Source organism: Macaca fascicularis, chromosome X (genome assembly GCF_037993035.2).
Source record: "Macaca fascicularis isolate 582-1 chromosome X, T2T-MFA8v1.1".
Lineage (NCBI taxonomy): Eukaryota > Metazoa > Chordata > Mammalia > Primates > Cercopithecidae > Macaca > Macaca fascicularis.
The window spans coordinates 143,759,057-143,768,141 of record NC_088395.1 but is presented as its reverse complement, the minus strand read 5'-3'; the positions used below and the strand labels follow the sequence as shown (position 1 = coordinate 143,768,141).

General features: G+C 47.3%; 1 long non-coding RNA gene across 2 annotated transcripts; it reads left to right on the top strand.

Moving 5' to 3' along the window:
- Positions 1-586: 586 nt before the first annotated feature.
- Positions 587-2,200, top strand: LOC135969316 (uncharacterized). 2 transcript variants are annotated; one of them, XR_012429947.1, is made up of 2 exons: positions 587-1,167; positions 2,043-2,200. It is a non-coding gene; the product is annotated as an uncharacterized lncRNA (long non-coding RNA). The 2 variants fall into 2 exon arrangements; XR_010584474.1 differs by lacking the exon at positions 587-1,167 and adding an exon at positions 1,457-1,640.
- The last annotated feature ends 6,885 nt before the right edge of the window (positions 2,201-9,085 follow it).

The following is a 9,085-nucleotide window of genomic DNA, read 5'->3' as shown; positions in this document are numbered from 1 at the left end:
AAACACATAATACACTAGACACACAGTATCAGGGTGGTTTCCAAATCACTAGGCTAATCAGCTTTGAATTCTCAACATTTTCAAATGCAAAAGTCGTGTTGGGGGGTGCTGATGCTGAATGGGGACTGTGACATGGAATTCTCTTTCCTCTGAACAGCCAAGGCTTTACTCTCTTCTACTCCTACCCGGAGAAGGTAAAGCATGTAGTGACCTCAGGGACTGCTTACCCCTTAAGGATTTACTTCCAGGGGTGCGTGTGAAAGTCCTCCCGCCTTCTGTCTGGTGCGAGGTCTTTCTAGACATAATGACCAGGTTCAGGCAAGGCTATAAATTCACTCATTTTTCCTGCAAGGCATTTGCAAAGAATGCAGGAGAGTGAGAGTGGAAAGAAAAGGCAGAGAGAAAGATGGCTGTGATTGTCACATCCCTAGCCGGGCCAAGCCCCAAAGTCTGAGCCTTGAGGCAGCCTCACAGCCTGGCCGCCATCTCTCTGTAGGAAACAGAACATCTGATCAAGTTCAGAGGCGCCAGGAGAGACCGCCTCAAGCAGCGCTTTATAACTGCAGCCTTTCCCTTCCTGCTCCCCAATCTGCCTGGCCCAGCCAACACTTCACCTTCTTTCTTAGCCAGTTTGCTGGGAGAAAACCCTACCGGTAGCACATCTTACCGTATTCACCCCCTCCCATCAAACTCGCCCCAATTCTCTCTCCACATCCAGAGCTCTCTCCCCAGGTTGGAAGGTGAGTTCACTGCTGACTTAAATTATTGCGTCTGCCGAACATAGGCTCTCCAAGAATGGTTTCAGTGCCTCTCAGCAGAGGGTTTCTTTGGGGGTAGGGGGGCGCTGGTGTGTTCAGAGAACAAATATGCTTAAATCATGCAAATGAATCCCCTGGAGTCAGGTTTACAAAAAAAGGAGGATTGCCTTTCTTCCCCCCTCCCTTTCTTTTCACTTTCTCCTTTATTTCCTCTTTTCCCTCTACCTCTCTCCACCTCCCACTAACCCCAACAGCCCTTGGCCAAGTAGTTGCTTTAAAAAAGTTTGGATTTCCTCACTGAGCTGGTCCCGCGGACAGCGGTTCTCGAGACTGGGGGACCGGGAAGGGGCGGCTGTCGAGCTCTGGCCGAGCCAGCGCTGATGCGAGAGTTTCCGGGGAGTCCCGCCAGGTACCCCGAGAATCGAGGGCCTTGCGCGATTGCAACTGGGTGAAAGGCTCAGAAGGGGGGCAGACGAGGGAGCTCATCATGCCCCTATTTGGGAAGGGGTCTCGAGCTCAGGGCAGGGGGAAGTTGCCGCCGCTGACCTACCCGGTGCCCAGTGTCCGTTTTGATACGGCCACATTCCGATAATTAATTGCCTCCAGCACGTGCTCTGTAGTCCCTGGAACAAAAAGGCATAATTCAATTAGATCATCAACCGAGAAGTGGGGAGGTGGGGGCGGGGGGTTGAATGCTTGTTAAGGGGCAGACCTGAGGCGATTCAGCCAGGCCAAAATCCCGGGCAATGGAGCCCTTCCCGGGACAGCCGGGCCCATCCCGAGAATGCGGTTCTGAGGGGGTGTCGTTGCTGTGTGGGACGCAGGGGTCCCAGATGCGCGAAAAAGGACGAGGCTGGGGGCTTTGTGAACAGCAGGGCAGAGGTAGGCCATTTCTACTTCGGTTTCAGTTGGTTTGAGTGGGAGTTTCCTTATTTGGGGAGGAGGACCCCTGACCCTTAAAAGAGGGTAGAAAGCAAAATCCCTCCAGATAAAGCTAGTTACTGCACATGAAAACGAAGCCCCCACCCCCAACAAAGCAAATCACTGCTGTTGGGGGCGAGGGGGGAGCGCGAAGTTTTTCCTATAACTTAGAGCTTCTCTCCTCCCCAAACTTGATTTTCAAGAGGAGACTCTGGGAACAACTTCGGGGAACAGGGCGCTTTGGGGAGCTGAGTCTGAGAACAGAGTGGTGGCTGAAGAGGGAAAGCTAAGAGGAGAAAAGTTTTTCCTACACACAGGCAGAGGTGAGGAGATGGAGACAACTCTCGTGTTTTCGTTTTTCAGGTGGAGACAGGAGTCACAGCTCTAGTCAGGGAGGACAACTCTAACTCAGGCGTCGTGGTTCTATAACTGAGGCTCCCTCAGCAGCTTTGGCTTACTAGGGTTTACATGTGTAGTAGGCAACGTAAATGAACCAATAAATCTCTTTTATGTGTCCCCCAGTTGTATGTGGTCCGGTCTAAATATTCACATGTTTGCATGGATAGGAAATATAATGGGATCCTTTCCCTCACACTGAGTTCAAACGGTAAATAGGAAAAAGATTCATTTTTATGCCCAAATCTAAAGTAGGAAGTAAAATCAGAGAAACTGATCACTTCTAAACCAGCAAAGCTTTTGAGGCCGATTTTTAGGATCCATCTTGAAGAAGCCGTAGGGAAACAGAACGTCCTGAGGGGCAGTAGGGTAGTACCGGGTTCTTCCTACAACCCAGAGCCCAACTCCATAGCACTTTTCTCTTCCGTCGAGCCTCCAAAAAAATAGAACATATACAGCACATTGTGTTATCATGCAGCATTTCTTTCTAAACACATTTTATGTGGTGGACATGAAATTATCCTGATTCAGTGACCTAGTAATTTCCTTAAGTCCAAGGGAAACGCTGCGGTCTTTTCTTCTGTTTTGTATTTAGAAAAGACTTGCAATCTAACACTCGCAACATTTTAAAGACCCTTTAAACCCAGCAAGCGGATTTCCGTTCTGCCAAGGCTTCCTGATTTATTTCAATAAATGAATCTTTGAATCCAGGAAGGGAATTATTCCAAGACGCTGAATTTGGTGCCCCTGTCTCTCCCTAGTGGAGCACAAAGTGTTTCTCATTGCAACATGTCCTTGAAACTCACCATTATTCGCCTTTTTTCCTGGTAAATGACACTTTCTTTACATAAATCCCCACCCTCTCTTCAGAGTCCCAGATCTTTTTAAAAGAAAAACTGCAAGTGGCAATAAAAAATGAAGGGGAAAGAAAGCTGGGAAAAGAATGCATTTTTAACTTCTCTTTATTTTTATGCTAAGATAAAGCCCTTAATTGGCATCAGGGCCAAGCTGAACTATCGATTTCCAGGACCTGCTGACACACTCGCCAACAGAGTGTGTCTGCAGGTTGGCGAGTGTAAAAATCACACAGCTCCAGATTTTATTGGCCACATCAGAATTTTCACTATGGTCCTATCATTTGACACATATTTTATAAACCCTAAATACCTTTAAAATTCAATCGAGAATAAACAAATAGATATTGTTAATCAACCCCCCCCTTTTCATTTTTTTTGCCTTTGTCCTCTGAAATCCAAGGCATATTGTTGCCCAATGTAATGAAATGCAAACCAGACAGGAATGAGACATTTTCATTGTACTTGTCAATCAGGGCTGTGCAGACAGATATATATATACATATATCTACTTGAACTTCAGAGACATAGGCTGAAGTGAATAGGGCTGAACTTGAAGAAGAGAGGCAGGGAGTTGAACTAGAACTATCAGAACCCAGTTTGGAATTATAAAGGGAGTCCCTGAAATATAGAAAATGCAGTGAACCGCCCCACCCAGGTGGTAGGCCGTGGTCCTCAGGCAAATCTGAGTGAAAGGCTTATGATGAGCTGTGGCCTGCTGGGTCCTGCTGCCACGGAATACCTTTATCGCTCTGGGGGTGAGCAGGTGTTAGTCCCCATCTGCACTAGCAGTGGCTCCAGGTGCCAGGAGAGCAAGACACATTGAAAGAGGACTTCTTCCTTCCTTCTAGATCAGAACACCTTGTAGGTGGGGAATGCCCCGGCAAGAGGAGAGGGAGACGCAGGCAGAGGCCAAGATACACAATTACACATTTGATTTATGTTTACAGGTCTTTCCCCAGACACCTGAAGAGATGGGGGAAGGAGAATCAATTTGGAGAGCCAAGTTTGCCTGACATTTTGGAGCACACATTTACCCAGGACCCCCAAGTTCCTTGTAGCTGCAAAATGCTGTACTAGTTCTAAAATGTAAATTAGCTTCAAGGCAAGTGGAGAGAAGCCTTAGACTATTCTGAGATATTTGTTCATTCATTTCTTTGCTTTGAGAAAGAATCCTTCTGCAAACGTGATAGGAAGATATCTCTGGACCACATTATGGCTTCTGGCAGCAACTCTCATCCTTAGTGCCTAGATCTGGAGCCCCCACCAACCATTTGTCCCCAAGCTACATTTCCTTAGTCCAGACCTATTCCACCATTTCATCTTCTTTCTCCCTTCCTCGCTGAGGGGCAGAGGCTGCATTACCTAAATTATCTTTTCTTTTGCCCAAGCTGAGAGGAAGAATTCCTGATCCCTAGGAAAAATGCTGTCTCCACTTCCAAGGAACTTTGTGTAGTTCAGGAATTGCATTTTGTAAAATCAAATTCCCTGTTGCAATTTGCACTTGGTTTGTGGTTCTTCATCTAGTCCTTTCCTAGTGAGGGGATGGGAGGAAAGGGCTTTGACATTAAAACAAAGGATAGGGCCTCTGTTTCCTCCCTTTTTTCTTTCCCCACCAACAAGATAGAGTGGGGATAAATTAGACTAACTGCTGGTTTGGACGTGAATGGCAGACTATGGTCTGCAAACTGGAGGCCAAATCTGGCCCAGAGCCTGTTGTATTTGTATGGCCCCAGGAGCCAAGAATGGTTTTATTTTATTTTATTTTTAAAACATCTTTAAAGGGTTAGAGAGCAGAAGTAGAAAAAGAAGAAAGACAAAAAAGAAGGTGGGGGAGGAAATTATGCTACAAATACTGAATGTTGTTTGAAAAGCCTGAAATATTTTATATCTGACCCTTTACAGAAAAAAATTGCTGACCCCTTGACTAGGGGTTGGACTGTAGTGTCAGCAGAGGCTAGGTATTCTTGACCAGTAGATTTTATCCACCATCACCCTCCTAGATTTCCAGCTTCATTTTGCATATGGCTTGATTTTTTTTCCCCCAGCCCCACACCTCAGTTATTTTGGGGGATAATTTTGACTTTGGAGAAAGGGAAAAAGTAGTCAAGGGAGGAGGAGTCATCAGGAGAAAGAGGGGATGAGAAGAGAGGAAAAAGAGTTGTGAATATCTCAATCACTGACTAGGTGACCTCTGACCCTGAGGGTGGTTTTATTGTCTTTCTTCCTTGGCTAGAGATACATAGTTTATTGACCCTTTCTGCGTGACTGAGCCCTCAGGGGCAACGACAGCTCCAAACCAAGCCAGGCAAGTGAGGCCAGGAAGCCTGAGGGAAGTGACCCCAATTCCCTAGGCCTGAGGGGGTTGGAGGAACAGAGAGATCAACTCCCTCCCAACTCAACTGCCCCTCCTCAGTGAGGGCCTAGAGTTCACCCAGCTCCTTCTCACCCAGAAACACTCCCCTCCCTTTCTTCCCAGGACAAATGCCATCAGCCGGTAGGCTTGGGCAAAACATTTATGCTCCTTCTCTGCACTCTTCCCCTTTAAACTATAAAGATATGTTATTATAAAGATTCCAGGGTAGGCCAGGCACGGTGGCTCATGCCTGTAATCCCAGCACATTGGAAGTCCGAGGTGAGTGGATCACTTGAGGTCAGGAGTTCGAGACCAGCCTGGCCAACATGATGAAACCCCATCTCTACTAAAATACAAAAATTAGCTGGGCATGGTGGCAGGCACCTGTAATCCCAGCTACTCGGGAGGCTGAGGCAAGAGAATCACTTGAACCCAGGAGACGGAGGTTGCAGTGAGCTGAGATCACGCCACTACACTCCAGCCTGGGCGACAGAGCAAGATTCCCTCTAAAAAAAAACAAAACAAAACAAAGCAAGAAAGAGATTCCAGGGTGCTCCCAACAACCCAGCTTACTAACTACTACCTTAGTTCGTCCCCTTAGGTATGTCTCCCCTTTCCCTTTTCTTTCCTCCCACTCCAGCCCTATTAGAAATTTCTCGGGGCCAGGCGTGGTGGCTCATGCTTGTAATCCCAGCACTTTGGGAGGCCGAGGCAGGTGGATCACCTGAGGTCGGGAGTTTAAGACCAGCCTGACCAATATGGAGAAACCCTGTCTCTACTAAAAATACAAAATTAGCCGGGGTGGTGGCATATGACTGTAATCCCAGCTACTCGGGAGGTTGAAGCAGGAGAATCGCTTGAACTCGGGAGGCGGAGGTTGCAGTGAGCCGAGATCGCGCCATTGCACTCCAGCCTGGGCAAAAAGAGCGAAATTCTGTCTCAAAAAAAAAAAAAAGAAAAAAAAAAGAAAAAAAAGAAATTTCTCTTTAAGGCTGCATAATTCTCAACCCTTGCCCCTCAGACTCAGCTTTAGTAGATTATATTTCACTTTTTGAACCTGGTCCAGACTGGCAAACAATTCTTTCAGACCCAAATAGCCACTCACACAAGTAATGTTGCCAAATTTAGCACATCAAAAACTCATGACACTCAGTTACATTTGAATTTCAAATAAACAATTTTTTCTTAGTTTAAGTATGTCCTAGTTATTGCCTGGGAGATACTTATACTAAAATATTCTTTATTGGCAATTCAGATGTATAGGACATCATGTATTGTATCTGGCAATCCTACTTTCAGGAGTATGGTCTAGACAGGCTAAATTGTCACACCCAATGGAGCTCTCACCAAAGTGTAGCCTGAGCTTGTGCCATTTGCCAAGAGTTTTCCTTTCTCCCCCTAGGGTTTTCCAAAGGCTCCATTTGTGGGAAAATCAACCTGGGGACAGGGTGGCCCTGAAGGCCCAAGAAAGGCCCCTGCTGAAATTTCTGTTCTGGCTCAGTGGGCCTGTCCTTTCTCATCAAGAGGCCCAGGAGCTACCCTGGCTAGATTGTTACCACAGGACTGGCAGCAGGGTGCTGTTCCCAAACAGGGACTAATTGTGCCTGCTTCTGTCCTATCCCCTGAAGGAAAGCCCCTTGTGCTACTCACCATGAGGTCTGGTACACTGCAGACATTGAGTGCTAGTGTGCTAGGGACCTTAAGATCCCACACACTACAGGCCTCAAAGTTCCATTCATTGACCTGATCCTCCTGCCATCCCTGCAGGACCTGAGATGGGTGTTTGCCTTGCATATTCTTTCCTATTTTACTCAGGTTGTGTGAGCCTGAGGCCCCCTTCCCTTTGCTCCCTAGGGTTCAAGTTTCACCAAGCCTGAAAAATCCTCCTTGCCTTGCCGCCCCTTGGTCCTTCTTTCCCTCACTTTAATGGGGATGTCTTCAAGGACAGAAGAGCTTGATTTCAGCAAGAATGCCCCTATGGGCCCTTGAGGGCTATAAACAGATGGAATCCTCAGAGCCAGAGCCTGTGGTCCCTCTGCTTAGCCCTGCCCTCCCAAGCTTGATGCACAAACTTCAGTCCACACTGGGCTGTGCAGAGACCCCTCTCAAGCCATCTAGGGCTAAAGGTCAAGTTTTCCTGAGGACCAAGGACAGAGTTTAGCAGGTTTTATCAGCAGACATCCGTTCTCCTCTTCCCCTGTTCCCCACCCTCATCACACATTCCTCCATGGAAGCTCTTATCTATCTACCCATTAAATGAAAGAGGAAAAACACATGGCCTAGAGTGCCCTTTTCCTCACTCCTATCAGTACAAGTTCCAAGAGCTGAACCTGTCAGCAGCTCAGTGGCCCCAAAATCATTCCAGGAGACGCCTCTCCCCCATCACTTAAATACTCCTGTCCCACTTTAGAAAAGCTCATTAGTTCTTACCTCTTAACTCTTTCTCCTTTTTAAGGTGGTTTTAGGCTCTAAGTTTGTTTGGAGCCAAGGGAGCTTCCACTGCCTACTTATGCAAACTGAAGTTTTTGGTAGTTTTGGTAGCCCATAACCACTAGTCATAGTGCACATCTGTACACACTTGCCTGTTTTCCTGAGTTCCTTTCTTTCTTCCTTCCTTCCTTCCTTCCTTCCTTCCTTCCTTCCTTCCTTCCTTCCTTCCTTCCTTCCTTCCTTCCTTCCTTCCTTCCCTCCCTCCCTCCCTCCCTCTCTCTCTCTCTTTCTTTTTTTGACAGTTTTGCTCTTGTCACCCAGGCTGGAGTGCAACGGCACGATCTTGGCTCACTGCAACCTCCGCCTCCTGGGTTGAAGTGATTCTCCTGCCTCAGCCTCCCAAGTAGCTTGGAATATAGGCACCCACCACCACACCCAGCTAATTTTTGTATTTGTAGTAGAGACGAGGTTTCACCATGTTGGCCAGGTTGGTCTCGAACTCCTAGCCTCAGGTGATCCACTCACCTCGGCCTCCAAAAGTGCTGGGATTACAGGTGTGAGCCACTGCTCCCAGCTTCTCCTGAGTTTCTAATATGCCCCTGGGTATGGAAGGGAGCCCATTTTCTTTTCTTTCTTTCTGTTTGTTTGTTTGTTTGTTTTGTTTGTGCGTGTGTGTTTTGATGGAGTTTTGCTCTCGTCACCCAGGCTACAGTGCTTTGGTGCAATCTCAACTCACTGCAACCTCTGCCTCCCAGGTTCAAGGGATTCTCCTGCCTCAGCCTCCAGAGTAGCTGGGATTACTGGCGTCCGCCACCACATCTGGCTTTTTTTTTTTTTGTATTTTTAGTAAAGACGGGGTTTCACCACGTTTGCCAGGCTGGTCTCAAACTCCTGACCTCAGGTGATCTGCCTTCCTTGGCCTCCCAACGTGCTGGGATTACAGGCGTTAGCCACTGCGCCTGGCAGAAGGGGACCCATTTTCTTAATGCACACACTTAAAAGCTCTAGCTCCCACATGATATCTTGTTTTTGTGATTCTCAATTAGAGAGTTATATTGCAATATTTAGTTTCTGCTATTAAATTTCACATCCCCTCCCTTGATTTGAGAGAGGGGAGAAGTTGCCTGCCCTCTGTTCCAGAAGCAATTGAGTAGAACCAGAAACTCTAGTCCCACATTGGAGTTTCCTGGGAATCTTTGAAATATTCAGATGGCCAGACCAACCCCAGAGCTTCTGACTCACTTGGTCTAGGGAAGGGTGCCATGGCCCTATTTTTGAAGCTCCCCAGGTGATTCTAATGAGGGAGCCACTGTGTTAAAGTTAGTTAATATCTAGAGCCTCTTTGCTCCCACCCTGCAGCCTTCCCAGGC